We start from the raw sequence: 21036 nt of genomic DNA, 5'->3' as shown, positions 1-21036 counted from the left end.
ACTATCTCTGGCTCAATGTGGGCTCCAGAGCTTTCTGTAGGATCAGACTGAAGGCAGTCTTGGGTTGAGACTACTTTCTTGCTTTTCATCCTTCTTTTGTCCTATTCTGCTTCCCTCACTCCCCTCCTCCTGAGAGCTCCCTCCATCTCAGAATCCCATCTGAGGCTCTGTTTCTAGGGTATTGGGCTTAAGATAAGTGTTTGGTGCATTTCATAACATGTAACACTCTCAGCGACCCTCTGACATAGTATGATTGTTTCTCCTCTGCAGACGTGGATGCAGACTCAGAAAGGTTAGTGACTAACCTAGGGTCCCATGCCTGGATATGTACAAGAGCTAGGATTGGATCCAACATTTGATCCAAAGCACATGCTCCTAACCGTATAGTGCTTTGCCTTTCCACAGGGTTGATCTCAGGTATTTTGAATCACAGATATTTTCTTCTTTTATCTTCTTTGGGTTTCAAAGGTGGACTTATTAAAGCAGTGCTGACTGGAGGGCTAGGGACCAGCTACCTGTGGTGACCATGGAAAAGGGATTACCTGGGCCCTTGGGAAAGCAAAAAAATGTGATTACTCAATAAATGCAACTATGTTGTACTAACCAGAATAAGTAGATATCCTTGGAAAAATCCAAAAACCACTCCCAATAGTTTTTTTATTTCCCCAGAATCTCGCTCTGTCATCAGGCTGGAGTGCAGTGGCACAATCTTGGCTCACTGCAACCTCCGCCTCCCGGGTTCAAGCCATTCCCCTGCTTCAGCCTCCTGAGTAGCTGGGACTACAGGCACCCACCGCCATGCACAGCTAATTTTTTGTATTTTAGTAGAGACGGGGTTTCACCATGTTGGCCAGGATGGTCTCGATCTCCTGAACTCGTGATCCCCCGCCTTGGCCTCCCAAAGTGCTGGGATTACAGGTGTCAGGCACCATGCCCAGCCTCCCATTAAGTTTTGGATGTAGCCAAGATTCCCCCGACCACTTGTAAGTCCCTCCCATACTCACTAGCACCTGTTCTAGACTTGGCCTTGGATGCCGTCAGTGCAGAGGTATGCAGTGTGTCAAGAGAACAACTGTCTAGGGTCCAGAAGACATAAATATTTGTCTAGGTCCCGCCACTCATTAGCAAGGTTTCCTTTGCACGTTTTCAGGTCATACTAAATAGCACAGTTTTCTCATCTGTAAAATGGAGAAAATGACATCTCCCTTGGCCTCTCTAAAATCATCATAAGTGCTTGAAAAACTACAAGTTGCTCTCGGAAAGGAATTATCATTGTTGGGTTTTCTGGGTGAGAAGAGTGTGCAGGTTCATTTGTATAACTCCCAGCATACAAGCTGAGGGCTTCGGTCACCTGGTGAATCCCTTGTTTTTCAAGATAAATTGCTGCCCTGAAACTGACAGAATGAGATCTGACTAGTATAAATGTAGGGGCAAACCTTTAGGTTCAAAACATTCGTGACACACTTACTGGATGTGAGAGGGTTGGTGAAAGAACAATCCATGCTTTAAAAAGATTTAAGGGTCTTTGATTGACAGCAAAATCAATGTCAGTCAATAATGACGATGCCATGGTGCTTGTACAAACATAAATATAATTCTCGCTTGCCTTAAGAGAAGTAGAGAATGCATGGTCTCATTCTCCTCTAGATTGGTGAGATTCCAGTTGGAAAAGAAAATAATAACGATGGGAGATTATTTTCATTGACCACTTACATTATGACAGGCATTGAGCTAAGTGTTTTATATGAAATATCTACTTTCGTGTTTCACAAAATCCTATGCTACATGAAATAATACTTTTGAATTGTACTGAGGAGGAAATCGGGGCTTACATAAGTCATTTGCTCAGCATCCCCTAAGAAGTAAGTTGAAGTCCTTACCATGGACAAAATGTTATTCAGTCCGAGGGCCATGCTACCCTGTGAGTCATGGAATCAACTTCATGAGTCATAGCCAGATATCAGAAAATATCAGAGTGCCTTGCAAGTAGTAAAGAGTTACTGTGTAAAACTTCTGTTCCTGTAATGCGAGTGTTGTGGGTGTGTATGTGCACACATGTGTTTGTGTGTATTGGATTGTGATGTAAAATGTTTTCTCACTATAAGTTTTTTGTTATACTTTAAGTTCTGGGATATATGTGCAGAACATGCATGTTTGTTACATAGGTATACACATGCCATGGTGGTTTCCTGTACCCATCAACCCGTCACCTACATTAGGTATTTCTCCTAATGCTATCCTTCCCCTAGCCCCCCACTCCCTGACAGGCCCTGGTGTGTGATATTCCCCTCCCTGTGTCCTTGTGTTCTCATAGTTCAACTCCCACTCATGAGTGAGAATATGCGGTGTTTGGTTTTCTGTTCTTCCGTTAGTTTGCTGAGAATGATGGTTTCCAGCGTCATCCATGTCCCTGCAAAGGACATGAACTTATCCTTTTTTATGGCAGCATAGTATTCCATAGTGTATATGTGCCACATTTTCTTTATCCAGTCTAATATTGATGGGCATTTGGGTTGGTTCCAAATCTTTGCTATTGTGAACAGTGCCACAATAAACATATGTGTGCATGTGTCTTTATAGTAGAATGATTTATAATCCTTTGGGTATATACCCAGTAATGGGATTGCTGGGTCAAATATTGAAAAAACACCAGCTTACACTTTACTTCCTTCATTACATTTCTCACTTTAAGAGAGAAAGAGCAACAGAAAGCATGTCCAGAAGAGGGTAAGATTAAGAGGATAGGGGGTGAAAAATTGTCCTTGATCCATGTCTTCAGCCCTGCACTCCATAAGACTGGAACCTTCCCTTAAGTTACCATTACTCAGACCTGAAGATCATACTCAGCTTACAGCTTACAGCTTACAGCACTGAGTGACTGAAGCACTGTGGTAGGGAGTCTGGCAAATGTCTGAAAGTTGAAGCAATGGTCAATGCAGGTGGCTGTCTTAGGTGTTGGTTGAGACCCATCAGGGCACTGTTTAGGTCAGGGGTAGGGGAATGTGAACAAGGGAAGGCTGGAGGCACACAGCCAGGAGATCAGAGCTAGTAGAGGTGGAGGAAGGTGGCCTGGGGGTCCACCATGGACAGCTCCCATGGAGCATCCTCTTTCTGGAGTCCGAGGGGTTTTATTTTTGGTGTCTCTGAGCTTCACTATATACAAAACCCAATTGGCAATGTGACCTCCCCTTTAGATTTGCTACAAATTCATCCTCAACTTTCCAAGACCATTTGCCTTGGGAAGCTGTGTTTTCTGATCTGACATATGTAAGATATTGTATGGTTCTTCTTGGGACTATTTCAGAGGTAAAAAATTGGAACACTTCTCTTTAGTAGGGGAGGTCAGGGAGGGAGTTCTAGACCTGCCAGGACTTTATATTCATCTTTGTCCTTCTACGACATAACTCCTACCCAAGTGATGCTATAGGAAGAAGCTTCATCTATGGAATTAGATGGAGTGTAAATTCAACATGAGCAGGAAATTTGTCTTTTTGTTATTCCAGTTTACCCAATGCCTGACACATCGAAAGCCTCCAATAAATGCAGTCATACCACATGTCATTGCACTTCGCAGATATTGTGTTTTTCACACATTGAAGGTCTGTGGCAACCCTGCATCAAGCAAGTCTATTGGTGCCATTTTTCCAACAGCATGTGTGTCTGTGTCACACTTTGGTAATTCTCACAATGTTTCCAATGTTTTCATTATTATTATATCCATTATGTTGATTTGTGCTTAGTGATCTTTGATGTTACTATTGTAATTGTTTTGGGTGCCACGAACCGTGCCCGTATGAGATGATGAACTTAATTGACAAATGTTGTGTGTGTTCTGACATCCCCAACCAGCAGTTCCTCCATCTCTCTCCTTTTCCTCCAGCATCCCTATTCCCTGGGGTACAACAGTATTGAAATTAGGTCAATTAATAATCCTACAGTGGTCTGTAAATGTTTAAGTGAAAGGAAGAGTCATTTGTCTCTTATTTTAAATCAAAGGTTAGAAATTATGAAGCTTTGTGGGGAAGGTATGTTGAAAACTGAGATAGGTTGAAGGCTGGGCCTCTTGCACCAGTTAAACAAGCTGTGAATGCAAAGAAAAAGTTCTTAAAGCAATTTAGAAGTACTACTTCAGTGACCATATGAGTGATAAGAGAGTGAAACAGCCACATGCTGGTATGGAGAAAGTTTGAGTGGTCTGTATGGAAGATCAAACCAGCCACAACATTCCCTTAAGCCAAAACCTAATTCAGAGTAAAGCCCTAACTCTCTTTAATTCCGTGAAGGTCCAGAGAGTTGAAGAAGCTGAAGAAGAGAAGTTTGAAGCTAGCAGAGGGTGGTTTATGAGGTTTACGGAAATAAGCCATCTCCATGACATAAAAGTATAAGGTGAAGCAGCAAGTGCTGATGGAGAAGCTGCAGCAAGTTCTCCAGAAAATCTAGCTAAGATCAATGATGAAGGTAGCTACACTCAACAACAGGTTTGCAATATAGACAAACAACCTTCTATTGGAAGAAGATGTCAACCAGGACTCCCATAGCTAGAGAGGAGAAGTCAATGTCCAGCTTCAAACTTTGAAGGACAAGCTGATTCTCTTGTTAGAGGCTAATGCCACTGGTGACTTTAAGTTTAAGCCAAGTTCCATTTACCATTCTGAAAATCCTAAGGCCCTTAAAGATTATGCTAAATCTACTCTGCCTGTGCTTTATAAAAGGAACCTCAAAGCCTGGATGATAGCACATTTGTCTACAGCATGGTTTACTGACTATTTTAAGCCCAGTGTTAAGACCTATGGCTCAGAAAAAGGTTACTTTCAAAATATTACTGCTCATAGACAATGCACCTGGTCACTCAAGAACTCTGATGCAGATGTACCAGGAGGTTAATGTTGTTTCCATGTCTGTAAATACAACATGCATTCTGCAGTCCATGGATCAAGGAATAATTTTGACTTTCAAGTCTTATTATTTAAGAAGTACATTCCATAAAGCCATAGATAGTGATTCCTCTCATGGATCTGGGCATAGTAAATTGAAAATCTCTGGAAAGGATGCGCCATTCTAGATGCTATTAGCAATATCCATGATTCATTGGAGGATGTCAAAATATCAATATTAGCAGGAGTTTTGAAGAAGTTGATTCCAACCCTCATGGCCAGCTTTGAGAGATTCAAGGCTCTGGTGGAGGAAGTAACTTCAGGTGTGTTGGAAATAGCAAGAAAACTAGAATTAGAAGTCGAGCCTGAAGATGGCACTGAGTTGCTGCGGTCTCACGATGGAACTTGAATTGATGACGACTTGTTTCTTTATGAAGGAGCAAAGAAAGTGATTTCTTGAGGTGAAATCTATATTCTTGGTGAAGATGCTAGGAACATTGGTGAAAGGACAACAAAGGATTTTGAATATTACATAAACTTAGTCGATGAAGATGTGGCAGGGTTTGAGCGGACCAACTTCAATTTTGAAAGAAGTTCTACTTGGGTGAAACGCTAACAAACAGCATTGCATTTTACAGAATCTTTTATGATAGAAATGATTGATGCAACGAACTTCATTGTGATCTCATTTTAAGAAGCTTCCCCAACCTTCAAAAACCGCTACTCTGATGAGTCTGCAGTCTTCAACATCAAGGAAAGATCTTTCGCTGCCAGAAGATGATGACTTGCTAAAGGCTCAGATGATTATTAGCAGTTTTAAGCAATGAAGTATTTTTAAATAAAGATAGGTACATTGCTTTTTAAAACATGTTATTGCACACTTGATAGAATATGGTGTAAGCATAACTTTTATGCACTGGGAAGCCAAAAAATGAGTGTACCTTGGTTTATTGCGATATTCATCTTATTGTGGTAGTCTGGAACTGAACCTGCAATATGTCCAAAGTATGCATGCATTTGTTGAGTGAGTAGGTTTTACTATCTATTCTCTTTTGTAGTAGTTAAATGCCTTTTGGTAAATTGCTTCACCTTTCTGAGCCTCAGTTTTCTCATCTGTAGAATGGGGATATGAACATGTATTCTATAGGGTTGTTGGAAAAATCAGATATGATGTTGTATCTAAAAAGACCGAGACACAAATCAGGCACTTAATACATCTTTGCTTCTTTCCTTCTGCGGATGTGGCGTTTTTGTCTTTCTCCTTCAAGGTCCTGATGCCCACTGTTTCCTGGAGTTCCTCCCTCACCCAAGGATGGTGTTGCATCTGAGATTAGAGCTCTGCTTTTTCAGACTGCATCCTCTGACACGGGACCAGAACAGGGACAGATGCAGACCTGTGGCTTCTTCTCAAGGAAGCTCCCATGAAGAGAGAAGGCCACACTGCTTGGGCTCTGGCAGACATCCCCAACTGATATGTGCACATGAGGGGAGGCCCTTTCGAATCATTCACCCAAGGAGGCTGACCACATCTTCCAACAAAGCTTGCATTCCCAGGAGGTTCCAACTTGGTGTCACTTTCTTTTCCAAATATATATATATATATACACACACACACACACACACGCGTGCATATATATACACACAAATATAAATATATACATCTCTCTCTCCCTCTATCTCTCTGTATATATGTGTATATCTCATATATATATATATATATATATATATATATATATATTTATTTATTTATTTATTTATTTTTGAGATGGAGTCTCGCTCCGTCTTCCAGGCTGGAGTGCAGTAGGGCGATCTCAACTCACTGCAACCTCCACCTCCCAGGTTCAAGTGATTCTCCTGTCTCAGCCTCCCGAGTAGCTGGGATTACAGTCGTGCACCACCATGCTCAGCTGAGTTGCCTATTTTTAGTAGAGACGGAGTTTCACCACGTTGGCCAGGACAGTCTCGACCTCTTGACCTCAAGTGATCCACCCACCTTGGCCTCCCAAAGTACTAGGATTACAGGTGTGAACCACTGCGCCCGGCCTCCAAATACATCTTTTTTTTTTTTTTTCTTGAGACAGAGTTTCACTCTGTCACCCAGGCTGGAGTGCAGTGGCCGGATCTCAGCTCACTGCAAGCTCCGCCTCCTGGGTTCCCGCCATTCTCCTGCCTCAGCCTCCCGAGTAGCTGGGACTACAGGCGCCCGCCACCTCGCCCGGCTGGGTTTTTTTTTGTATTTTTTAGTAGAGATGGGGTTTCACCGTGTTAGCCAGGATGGTCTCCATCTCCTGACCTCGTGATCCGCCCGTCTCGGCCTCCCAAAGTGCTGGGATTACAGGCTTGAGCCACCGCGCCCGATTCCAAATATATCTTTAACACATAAAATAAATTCATTATTAATACAGAATAATCGGACAATTTATTAAAGTAAGACATTAACAACGTCTTTCAATTTTTACATGGGAGGAGGAAATGACTCAATATTTTGGTGCATATAATGCCAAGCACTTTTCTGTGAGTACACTTATATTTAACCTATACTTTACGTATATAATTTTATCATTTATTTGTTTAGTTAGTTCTATTTTTAGAGAGAGATTCTCACTCTGTCCTTCAGGCTAGAGTGCAGGGGCATGATTACAGCTCACGGCAGCCTCAAACTCCTGGGCTCAAGCAATCCCCCCTACCTCAGCCTCCTGAGTGGCTGGGATTACAGGGCACATATCACCATGCCCAGCTAATTAATTCTTTTTTTGTTTTTGTAGGATGGCATCTCACTATATTGTCCAGGCTGGTCTCCAACTCCTGGCCTCAAGCGATTCTCCTGCCTTTGCCTCCCAATGCTTTGGGATTACAGGCATGAGTCACCATGCCCATCCACTATAATTTTAATGGTAATTATTCTCTTCCGATCTACAACATGTTTTTTTTTATGTAACATTTCCTCATGTCAGAATAAATGTGCTTTATTCTTTTTGAACATCTGTGTAGTATTCCATTATAGCATATGTCCTTAATTTGATTAACTAATAGCCCTGTTGATGGTCATTTGAGTTATTTGCAATTATTTTGCCAATGATGAACATCTTTGTCTATGTAAGATACACATGCTTCACATCTCCCTTGCATGGTAAGTTTTTAACTCCTGAGAAACATTTGGACTTGGTAAACAACTAAGAGTAATTTGTTGCAATTCTTGTAGGAAACATGTATTTAGCACTGAATGTTCCATGCTGGGTGCTGTGGTTATAGAGAGGGGTTCGGTTTCATCAACACAGCTTTGTAATGTGGGTTTTCTGTGATGAGGGCCCTAAGAGATGGTTGAAAATCCTTGTTCTGGGGTGGCTGGAAAGGAATTAGGAAAAAGTTTACAGAAGACATTTGATCTGAGTAAGTGGAATTTAAGTAAATAGAACTCTTCACATGAAAAGGAAAGAAAAGGACACTTTAAACCATAGAAATCAAGCTTGCAAAGCCAGAGAGAGATGAGCTAGCACAGCATGGGTTGTAAGTGGCAAATCATAGCTTGGTTCTGAAACAGAGATAGATGTTCTGTGCATGCAGGAGGGAGGACCCAGGCAGGACCCGGCTGCTAGAGGCGGCAGGGACCAGACTGCAAACTCCCTGCTGTAAGCCTGACCCTGGAGGGAGGGAAAAGAGTGAAGGATTAACTGAGGTCACGGGTTTTACAGTCAAGCTGGACTCCAGTCCTTGCTCTGCCACTACAAGATCTTCCCCGTGGTGCCTTGATCCCACCCAAGAGGACAGCAGAGAGCCCTTCTGGCCCTCCTCCGGCTGTGCCCCTCGCATGGGATGAGGGGTCTTCGGGGTTTAGAGGACACACCCATGTCTTTGTTATTGTGAAGAGCAATAAACATACATGTGCATGTCTCTTTGTAATAGAATGATTTACATTCCTTTGAGAATATACCCAGTAATGAGATTGCTGGGTCAAATGGTATTTCTGGTTCCAGATCTTTGAGGAATTACCACACCATCTTCCACAGTATTGGAACTAACTTACATTCCCAGCCCATCAGCGATAGACTGGATAAAGAAAATGTTGCACATATACACCATGGAATACTATGCAGCCATAAAAAGACGAGATTATGTCCTTTGCAGGGACATGGATGGAGCTGGAAGCCATAATCCTCAGCAAACTAATGCAGGAACAGAAAACCAAACACTGCATGTTCTCACTTATAAGTGGGAGCTGAACAATGAGAACACATGGATATAGGGAGGGGACCAACACACATTGGGTCCTGTCGGAGTGGCTCACGCCTGTAATCCCAGCACTTTGGGAGGCCGAGGCGGGCGGATCACAAGGTCAGGAGATCGAGACCACGGTGAAACCCCGTTTCTACTAAAAATACAAAAAATTAGCTGGGCGCGGTGGCGGGCGCCTGTAGTCCCAGCTACTCAGGAGGCTGAGGCAGGAGAACGGCGTGAACCCGGGAGGCGGAGCTTGCAGTGAGCCGAGATTGCGCCACTGCACTCCAGCCTGGGCGACAGAGCGAGACTCTGTCTCAAAAAAAAAAAAAAAAAAAAAAGAAAAATAGCTAATGCATGCCGGGTTTAATATGTAGGTGATAGGTTGATAGGTGCAGCAAACTACAATGGCACACATTTACCTATGTAACAAACCTGCATATCCTGTACATGTATCCCAGAACTAAAAATAATAATGAAAAAAAAGTTTTCTCTTCTGTATAGTAGGACTGAAAAATGACTCTATATCCTAGGGATTTTGTGGAGATTAAATAAGGTATCAGATGTAAGGAGCTCAGCATAATGCCTGTGTAGCATTCAATAAGTGCTCAGTAAAGGCCTGCTGTAGGCAATAGGGCTCTCAAGGAGACTTTGTGGCTAAGAGTGGGATGCTGGATGTGGTGGTGTGGCATGGAGGATGGGCTGGGGGTGGGCAGTTAAAGACAGGAAGACGAGCCAGGAGCCTGCAATGCTGGTGACACAGTTGATGGCGATCTGGATTGCCCTTGGCAGTGAGGTTGAGGCAAGTCAGTGGGTATCTTCAAGCCACACACACTCACTGAAGTTAGGAATGTACATATAATACCTTTCTGATGGGCATTAAAAATCGCCATTTCTTCAGCATGACCCATGGACTACCAGCACGACAGTGACCAGGGTGGTTTTGCTTAAACTCAGAATCCTGGGCACCAGCTCAGACACAGTCAGAATCTATGGGGATGGGAGACAGGAGCACTAATAGAACACAATGAGTTTGTGAGCCACAGACACAGAGCAAAATAAAGACCAATTGTTGACAAAGGATGGCATATTAAAATCTGCAATGACATTCAAAGAAAAGGAAATGTCACCTGGTTGGAAGGAAGAAATATTACTTACTACATTGTTTTGGGGGAAATGGGGAAATGTCTTTCTAGACATGAGACCGAAGGGGAAAAAAAGAACAAGAAAGTGTCGGTGACAAAAAGGTTGGAAGCCACACTGCTGTGGAGGAGGCTGTGTGTGTGTGTGTGTGTGTGTGTGTGTGTGTGTGTGTGTGATCTGAGGGACTAAAAATCGATATCCCATTTCCCTTGGAGTTTGTACAGCTGCCCACAGGGCGATTCCTGACTCAAGGATAAATAAGGCCATAACACCCGGCTAGAGAACAATGAGTTTTCCAGATGGGCCACATATCCTTTCAATGTGCTTTTCAGGAAATAAGGTTTGGAGGGGAGCTAGTTCCTCTCTTGGAGAAGGGCACTCACATACTCATGACCTCCTCCCAGACAGTTCCCCAGGGGTGCATGGGTTGGTAAATGAGTGCTTGTGTATAGGGGAAAGCATACTGCTTGAGATAGACCCTCAGAGGTTGGACAGGGGCCATACGTACTGTTATCTTTGTGCTGGTCTTTCTATGGACTGGCCTGCCATTACCTTGAGGTCAGGGGCAGCTCGTATTTCTCTGTATCATGTCTCGCCTCATATCCTTTGGGACTGGCCAGGTCATGCTGCCGTCATAAGTGACAAGGGTTAATTTCTTGCTCACACTCTGTGTCCATCATGGGTCCAGTCGGAGCTGAACTCCCCACGTCATCCTCACTCTGGTATTCCAGTTGATGGATGAAGATTTCAGCACCTGGGCTGCTTCCAATCACCAAGGAAGGGAAGGAAATATGGTGGATTTCACGCTGGATCTTAAAGGCTTCTTCTATCTGGGAGTCACAGGTAACTTCTCACATTTCACTAGACAAAGGAAATCACCTGGCCCCATTTAAGTTGGAGGAGTTGGGAAGTTCAATGAACTTAGTCTTTTGAAGGAGGAAACCACAAATAGTGGCTAACAGTAAGAATGACTGCTCTGTTGCCATAACAAACTAACTAGGGCTTGGAACCACGTAGGCAAATGAATGAAACGGGCTTGTCATGAATCCTGAGTAGTAAAAATGTGGCACATATACACCATGGAATACTATGCAGCCATAATAAAGAATGAGCTCATGTCCTTTGCAGGAACATGGATGAAGCTGGAAACTATCATTCTCAGCAAACTAACATGGGAACAGAAAACCAAACACCACATATTCTCACTCATAAGTAGGAGTTGAACAGTGAGAACACATGAACTGGGGCCTGTAGCGGGGTGCGGGGCTAGGGGAGGGAGAGCATTAGGACAAATACCTAATGCATGTGGGGCTTAAAACCTAGATGACAGGTTAATGGGTGCAGCAAACCACCATGGCACATGTATACCTACGTAACAAACCTGCACATTCAGCACATGTATCCCAGAATGTAAAGTATGATAACAAAAATTAAATTAAAAAAAAAAAAAGAATGAGGACTATAGAAGGATGCAAGGTCTGGGAAATCCGGATCAAGTTTTGTTGTTGTCTGGGTATTGGGTTTCATATTTGAAAAATAGGACACGTTGGCCCTTTAACTTCAAATTTCCCCATTTTTCTGTAGGCTAGGCAGGCATTTACTGACTGAGCTGGCATTTCCGGCTTTGTGACTTGAATTCTGAATGTGCTTTATGGTCTTCCAGGGAAGCACCTAGTGGCCCAAACTTACCACTTGGGATCCTTGCCCGGAAACATGCCAGTGAAGCAGGCAGTGGATATCCCAAGTGTGACAGTTGAAAAACATGAGCAGAGAACTTAGGTCACCTCTCAAGCCCCAACTGTTCCCGCTGCAATATGGACTCTGTTCATGAAAGCCAGATTAGCAGGGCCCTGAGGAGTATGGGCTGTGGGGTCTGGCAGCTTGGGTGGAAGTCTCACCTCCAGCACTTACCGTGTGGCCTCAGGTGAGTGGCTTATCCTCGCTGTCTTTGGTCTCCTTCCCGGAGGGTGTATTAGTCCATTTTCATGTTGCCGATAAAGATACCCGTGACTGGGTAGTTTATAAAGAAAAAGAGGTTTAAGCCTTGCGTGGTGGTTCACGCCTGTAATCCTAGTACTTTGGGAGGCCGAGCAGGAGGATCACCTGAGGTCAGGAGTTTGAGATCAATCTGGCCAACAAGGCGAAACCCCGTTTCTACTAAAAATACAAAAATTAGCTGGGCATGGTGGCGGGGTACCTGTAATCCCAGCTACTTGGGAAGTTGAGGCATGAGAATTGCTTGAACTTGGGAGGCAGAGATTGCAGTGAGCTGAGATCATGTCATTGCACTCCAGCCTCAGGGATAGAACAAGGCTCTGTCTCCAAAAAAAAAAAAAGAGGTTTAATGGACTCACAGTTCCACATGGCTGGGGAGGCCTCACAATCATCTTGGAAGGCAAAAGACATGTCTTACATGGTGGCGGACAAGAAAGAATGAGAGGCAAGCAAAAGGAGAAACCCTTTATAAAACCATCAGATCTAGAGAGACTTATTTGCTACCATGAGGACAGCATGGGGGAAACTACTTACATGATTCAATTACCTCCCACCAGGTTACTCCCACAATACATGGGAATTATGGGAGCTACAATTCAATATGAGATTTGGGTGGGGACTCAGCCAAACTATACCAGAGGGTTTCTGTGAGGAGTAGATGAGTTCACACATGTACAACCTACCTGTGGTGCCCGACACTCATTGAGTGCTCGATGATGAACGTTGGCTGTGATCCTGAATACTATGACTTGTTTCTGTGTGCTGAGATTCCCAGTGCTCATGGCCTCAGTTCCTCCATCTGTGAACTAGAAATACTCCTAACACCTCCTAAGAGAGTTGCAAGACTTAAAGTTGGTGGAAATACCTCATACAACACCAACTTAAGAGTAGTAGCCTGTACCCTGGCAATTTTTCTCCTGGTTCTTCAACTCATCAGCCGTGTCACCTTGGACAAGTCACTTCAATCTGTCTGTGCCTCAGTTTCCGCATCAACATACCTGTAGTCACACACTGGGAGTCTGAACGTCTGCTTTTAAGTGTGCCCCGGCCCCTTCCTCAATATTTCTGATTATGGAAGAGAAATTATGAGAGAAACGTGGTCAAGGTTCAAAGCTGCCTGAACCCTGGAAAGACAGCTAGGGCTGAAAGCTGGAAAGTGCTCAACCTCTGTATTATTCAGCCCTTCTTATCTCCGTTTGGGTGTCACTCCAGCATGCTGCCCGGCCTCCCTGCCACCAGGGTCACTCCTTCTAACTCCCTGCACTACACACGGGGGGGTCTTCCTAAAATGTCCATCTGACCTCGCCACTGCCCAGCTCAGGCCCCCCCGGTATCTCCTCTTGCTCTCAGGATAAGAGCCAGGCATGAAGCACGGCTTACAGAGCCCTCCACAGTCTGGGTCCCACAGCAACTCTGGCCTTTTCCCTTCTTCCCAACTCCCCCACAGGAAACTCTGTGTTCCTGCCAGGCTGTGTTTTGTCATTCCGGGAGCTCTCCGGGCCCCTCCCTGCCTCTGAGCTTTTACACAGCGGTTCCCCCTGCCAAGAATGCACTTCCTAGCACCATCCTCCTGACTTTGTCCTACTCTTGCTTAAGGATTCAGTTTGAGTCACTTCTGTAGGATCTTAGGATTCCTTCACAGATCCGCCTTCTCCCCTTCCTCCAAGGCTGGGTTGCGAGCCGCTGTCAGGTTTCCTTGACTTCAGGCACATCTCTGTATCCCTCCCTCTTCGGCACCTGGCCATGAGCTCCTAAAAGCAAAAGGATGAAAACATTTAATAAGCACCTACATGTGTGCTAGGTGCTGTTCTAAGCTCTTTACATATAATGATGTACTCAACACCCATAACCGTCTTATGATAGTTGCTCTTTTTATCCCCATTTTACATAAGATGTAATCAAGCACAGAGAGGTTAAATAACTTGCTCACAGTCACACAGCTAGTTAGTAGCAGAGGCAGCAGTTTTATGGGACTGTCATGAAGTAGAAATTGGTATTTGTTGAAATGTGGCAAAAGAATTGAAGAAGAGAAACATCAGCTTTTTTTTTTTTTTTTGAGACGGAGTCTCGCTCTGTCGCCCAGGCTGGAGTGCAGTGGCGCGATCTCGGCTCACTGCAAGCTCCGCCTCCCGGGTTCACGCCATTCTCCTGCCTCAGCCTCCCGAGTAGCTGGGACTACAGGCGCCCACCACCTCGCCCGGCTAGTTTTTTGTATTTTTAGTAGAGACGGGTTTTCACTGTGTTAGCCAGGATGGTCTAGATCTCCTGACCTCGTGATCCACCCCCCTTGGCCTCCCAACGTGTGAGAAACATCAGCTTTGAAGAAGAGAACATCACCCAATTCCAGGGCAGAAGCAAACTCTTAAGAAATATCATTTAGGACACTCTGGGCCAGGCATGGTGGCTCACACCTATAATCTCAGCACTTTGGGAGGCTGAGGTGAGAGAATTTCTTGAAGCCAGGAGTTCAAGACCAGCCTGGGCAACAAAGTAAGACTCTGTCTCTACAAAATAAAATAAATTAGCCAGGCGTGATGGCATGTGCCTGTAGTCCCAGCTACATGAAAGACTGAGGTGGGAGAATTGCTTGAGCCCAGGAGTTTGAGGCTGCAGTAAGCTATGACAGAGCCACTGTACCACTCCAGCCTTGGTGACAGAATGAGACCCTGTCTTAAAAAATAAAAAAATAAATAAAAAGCTCTCTGATGCTTACATCTTCCTAGTAGTTGAGGGGCAAGATAAGGGGATTGATGCATAAGAAAAGTTAGAAAATTGATGGAAGTATTTTTTCTGTTTCCCATCTACCATTTGGAAGACTTGTGGATGACAGGATGAAAACTAGAATGGAGAGTTCTTGATTTGGAAGAAAATCCATAGAATATAAATATGTAAGGCATATACTATATATATTTTAGTCAATCAATAATGGTGCAAAGAAAAGAACATGCTGATTACTTTCTGTAGTGGAAGTTTATTCCATAGTATGGTTGGGGTTGTGCATTTCTTTGTAAATTTCTTGGTAGACAGGTAACTTCTTGGTGCTAGAGGTGATATCCATGGGCACTTGTAGATTTGAGTTGGAGATTTTGGGGCATCAGAGTGTAAGAATGGGATGGTGTCATTCCCCCTCCTGGCCTTTTAAAATGTTTTTGAGGTCCCAAGAGAGAGGCAGGGGAAGACAGTGAAAGAGCTCCGTTGATGTAACCTTGGAAAGCCTAGGCCCAACCAGGCTTCTTGGGGCTGTAGATCTCTTTCAGCAAACGTATAATCCGGTGATCCTCTTCCAGAAAGCTGGAGAACATAACAGTCTTGAAACCTGGTAGCACTACTATGCTGGTGGCTCACTAAATAACTGGAACAAGCTTCAGGAAGGGTCTGTTTGCTCTTGGAGCACTGGATGGCTGTTGCCATCTTCACCTAGCTGGTGTTGCTGGTCAAGACCTCTCCTTGGGAAAATGATGGGGGGCGTGTGTGTGTGTGCATAAGTGTCTGTACTGAAATAATTGCTCTATGAATAGCTGACTCTGTTGCTTCTAATTTGAACCATTTGCTGGAGGATCCATCACAACCATATTTGATGGTAGGCAGTGTTCTCCTTCTCAATTTGTAGATCTTTCCTCACTTAGTTGAATTTATGTAAGTTGCAACAGAGCCATTAAGTTGGAGGAACCATAGCTATTGGTGGAGTAGCTGCTAGGCTTAAATTGTGAGGTCTTGGCTGACTTAACTGGTGAAGTTTGCAGATTTCCTTCTCACTTGGTGGCAGGAGCAAGACATCTTGAGACATCAAGGGCAGTTGAAGCCTCCATAGGCTGTCACCAGGCCAGAAGTTGTACCTTCTGGGTTCTGGGTTCTGTGTTCCAAGACGTATGTGGTTCCTGCTTCACTAGCAGCTGGAGAATGGGAGCAGGACTGATGTGTAGACAAGTGTTAGGATCTTTGACTCTTTGACACTTCTCAGAGACATTTGGGAAGGAGAAATCAGGGGAAAGACCAAACTCACTGCTGGGCAAGCACGTAAGACTCAGAGCACCAATATTTAGGAGAACTGAAGTTCAGTGAGTGGTAAAACTGGCATTCATAGGCTGATTAAGGGAAAACTAGAAAGTGGGATCTCACACCTTGAGCTGCACCATTCTCTTGGATCTCAGCTATTGTTAGAGTGAGATGCATGATATGCATGATAGGCTTCACCTAGAACAGGTACAATATATTTCTACCACTAGGTGTGACAGTTTGAAGTCCAGTGACATGTTTCCCCTTTTCTCCTTCAGTATTAACTGGCTCAGAAGAGAGGGTTTGATTGACTCAGGATGCCACCATATATCATGAAATGCTCCTATTAGACAGGATTCTTTCCAAGGCACCTTCCCAGCAGCCCACATATGATGGTCATTGCCTGTGCCTGAGTCCTTAGTCCAGTCATGGATTGTCACGATGGTCAGTCTCCTTTGAAAGCACATGATCCAGAGGACTATGCAAGAGCAAATTCACCTGGACATGTTTAAAAAACTCATGGCTACATGATTGACTGGCAATTACAACATTGCCTACTTGTCTTTTGTATATGAATTGTGTATTTGACTTCATGGGGGATTTGAATTGATCTGACTTCACCATGCTTTTGTTCTTGAAACTTATGATTGGCATGACATAGAGACAATAATACCACATGGTCTTGTGCAATATGGTTAGTAGGTGAATCCACTGATAATAATCACAAGACAGGATGCACGTGAAACGTTTGGTCACAGATATTAAGATCTAGAGACAGCTGGAAACCTTACCATTTCCTGCATGGGTAGAAGGTACTGCACAGCACAAAATGCCAAGATTCATCAGGAAAGTGGAAAGATTTCTAGATGTGAATGGTGAGAATGACCCCTCCGAATTGATGGATGAAGATCACAACGTCAGGTTGCATCCATCCTTCTCTCCAGATAACTTGATTAGTCCCCTGGGCTTCATAACAGGCACACATGTGCCCAAAGTCCTGTGAATGTCGTTCCTTTACTTTCTTTTTCTGGTTTCTCTATCCCAGCAATTCCAAACCAGTCTGTAAGATGTGGGCCATTAGAGAGAGTAGAGGATGGAAGTAGACGGCAGTTACAAAACGTCGTAATGAAAAAAAAAAAAAGACTGATTTTTAATTTTTAGTTAGGCTGCAGACATTGTTCTGGCTGCCAGAAGTTATAATGAGGTACATACACTCAAAGACAGCCTCGCCTCAGCCTTCTCTTCCTTGCACTGGGACAGCATGTGGTCACAGCTTCTATGGGAAATGACTTGGTAGCAGTGTCAACCTCAGTGACATGGGAAGTCACGATCAGGGCACACACGATCAAATGCCTACAGGGCCCAGTTAGCTAAATTAGCAAACTGGGCTGAACAGTGGCGTTTTAGAAGGTCCTTGCCCTTTGCCACTTAAAGAGGCAACACTCCTCAGCTCCTACTCACTAGGGCTACATGGTACCCTCTTGCCAGATCTCCCAGTATTTCAAGAAAACTTAGGTTTTGTGTATAAAATTTACAAACTCTTACTTTCTCAAACCATTGGGCGTACCAAGCAGAATGCATCTGTGGGTCGAATATGGCCCATGATCATTGGTTTTTGATCATCTATATTTGTGAATGTGCCCTGCTCAGGGCCTGGCATGCAATAAGCCTTCAGCTCCCTGAATTCTCTCCCTCTCTCCCCTAACCAGGAAGCCTCTGTATGATCAGGAAGAGAAATAAGATTAAGCTCAAGATGGGTAGAGGTTGCCGTTTTGTTGTCTTAATGGGTTAAGCTTCATCATTAAATTTTCCTGAGCTGTTGGCTTTTTGTAGAAGAAATACCAGCCAGGCCCGAACACTCTGAAAGCTCTATTAATCTTTCTGTAACCCCATTAACACTCACTGCATATTTCCTGTGAAAAGGGATTGGAAATGACCAAAACCCACACTATGGAAATATCTGTCATGTACCCAGCAGCTGGGAGAAGATCGCGTAGGCACACAATGAGAAGATTGTTAGAACACATTTCCTTCGAAATTGTTAAAGGAAGGAGGACAGAAAGGGAGAGAATCACTTCACCCTGGGAATCTTCCCACTTGACAATCATTATGATAGAGTCACCTGTATTTTTCATCTAGAAATACCTATTACCTTGAACGTGGGGTTAGATGCCTGCTCCCCTGGGGAAATCCGGAAGCAGGGATTTATTCGTGCAGCAATAATTGAGGAGTTCATTTGATTCCAGTGTGGATCTTTCAACCACAATCAATTTCACGCTCTGTCATAAATAATGGAGGTCGCTAAGGCAGCCGGGTGGAGGGGGGTGGTCTGGCTGGTACTGTTGACAGTGTTCAAACAGTATCAACAGAGAGGGGAACAGAGCCCTCTGTGACAGCAAGCTTGGAAAAAGTTTGAGTGGCAGGGTGTTTTTCTTTTCTTTTTCTTTTTTTTTTTTTTAAACAGACCTCACCCCCTTTGAATGAGAAAGACATTCAGATATTGCAGATTAACTGCTCAGGGAACAGCAAGATCTCATCAGCAGTCTCAAATAGTCCAGCAGCGTCTGGGAGTGTGCTATAATAGCTCAACTTCACATTCAGTCCCCTAAGGCGCCCCGGCCTGCTTCTCGGGGAAACCTTATCGGTGGAGGAATTAATAAGTGGACTGCTGTAATTGACAGAGTTTCAGGGATGCTCCAGGTGAGGTGCCTTGAGGCAGGGTAGGAAATGGCTATTTGAAGTCTGAATTGTATGAGAATAGGGAAGAAAGGGTAAAAAAACAAAAACAAAACAAAACAAAAAAACCCACAAAAAACTGTCTTGGCTGCTTTACAGAGATTTTCTATTTCTAATAAAATAAGATGTAGAATTTTTTAAACTTCTCACCTGGAGGATACTGATTTAAATACACCTCCTAGCCTAGTCCTCTTTCCGTGGCTCACTGGGCTACTGACTCTGTCAACCTCTTTCTGGCCCCAAGGCCTTTGCGTGGGTGGCTTCTGTGGTCTGGCTCCTCTTCCCTTTCCTCACCTGGCTAAGCCTTACTCAACATTATGTTTCCAGCTTCAATATAGATTCCTCAAGGAGATGTTCCAGACCAAATTCTATGTTCTTATAGTAACTTGTATGCTTCTTTTCTAGCGCTGGTCACAGTTGAAATCAAACAATCATCTGTCCAAAGGGGATATAAATCGCTCTACCGTAAAGTCACATACTTACATATGTGCAGCACTATTCACAATAGCAAAGACATGGAATCAACCCCAATGCCCATCAGTTGCAGACTGGATGAAGAAAACATGGTCCATATACACTACGGAATACTCTGCAGCCATAAAAAAGAATATCATGTCCTTTGCAGAAACATGGATGGAGCTCGAGGTCATTATCCTTAGCAAACTAACACAGGGACAGAAAACCAAATACTGCATGTTCTCACTTATAAGTGGTAGCCAATTGATGAGAACACATGGAGACATAGAGGAAAGCAATGGACACTGGAGCCTACTTGAAGGTGGAGGGTGGCTGGAGGGAGAGGATCACAAAAAATAACTATTGGGTACTAGGCTGAGTACCTGCATGATGAAACAATCTGTACAACAAACCCCCCAGACACGAGTTTGCCTATATAACAAACCTGCACATGTACCACTTTCAGTATATACTGAATCAATTCCATTACTGGGTTGAATGGGAGTTTTGATTTTAGCCCCTTGTGGAATCTTCACACTGCTTTCCACAATGGTCGAACTAATTTACACTCCCAAAAACAGTGTATAAGCATTCCCTTTTCTCTGCAACCTCACCAGCATCTGTTATTTTTTGGCTTTTTAATAGCCAGTCTGACTGGCATGAGATGGTATCTCATTGTGGTTTTGATGTGTTTTTCTCTAATGATCAGTGGTATTGAACTTTTTTTCTTTCATATGCTGGTTGGTCACATCTATGTCTTCTTTTGAGAAACGTCTGTTCACATCCTTTGCCCACTATTGAATGGGATTACTTTAAAATTTTACTTTGAATCCCCAGTAATGACTCTATCCACCAAATGCAAATTCACGGTGTCACAGAATGTCGAGCTGTTATTATCTAGCCTGCTTTCATAGATAAGCAAATTGGTATCTTAAGGCACATGGAGATGTCATTCATTTTATTCACTTATTTATTCTTCCCACATTGGCGAGGAGCCGTGTTGGCTCACGGGATGCTGGACACAGGATGAAAGAAATGAGAAAAATATTCCTGTAATCAAGGCTCATAAGGGAGTGGTGGAGATGGCTGTGTAAACCAACGATTGCAATAGACCCTAGTATATGATATGACAATGGTGTCAATTGTATGAGCATCCAGGAGGAGCCCCTAAATCATCCCAGGTCATGGGTTGGTCTCATTCTTGAGCTGATTTTTGAAAGACATTGGAAATTCTCCGAGTGGCCTCAGTGTGTAAGGGCATTTCAGGCAAAAGAAATAACATGCACAAAGGCTTGGCCTGGAGGTGGGAGGGAGCACGACATGAACCTCTGGGGGATACACATAACTTAGTATTGCTGGACGGTCTTTCTTTCCTTTCTTTCTCTCTTTCTTTCTTTCTCTTTTCTTTCTTTCTTTCTTTCTTTCTTCCTTTCTTTCTTTCTTTCTTTTTCTTTCTTTCTTTCCTTCCTTCCTTCCTTCCTTCTTCCCTGCCTCCCTCCCTCCCTTCCTTCCTTCTTTCCTTCCTTCCCTTCTTTCCCTTCTTTCCTTCTTTCTTCTTCTTTTTTCCTCCTTTCCTTTCCTTTTCCTTCCTTCTTTCCTTCCTTCCTTTCTTTTTTCTTTC

The sequence above is a fragment of the Macaca nemestrina genome, chromosome 18 (assembly GCF_043159975.1).
Source record: "Macaca nemestrina isolate mMacNem1 chromosome 18, mMacNem.hap1, whole genome shotgun sequence".
NCBI classification, from domain to species: domain Eukaryota; kingdom Metazoa; phylum Chordata; class Mammalia; order Primates; family Cercopithecidae; genus Macaca; species Macaca nemestrina.
The sequence above is the reverse complement of the archived record's forward strand: the minus strand, read 5'-3'. Positions refer to the sequence as shown.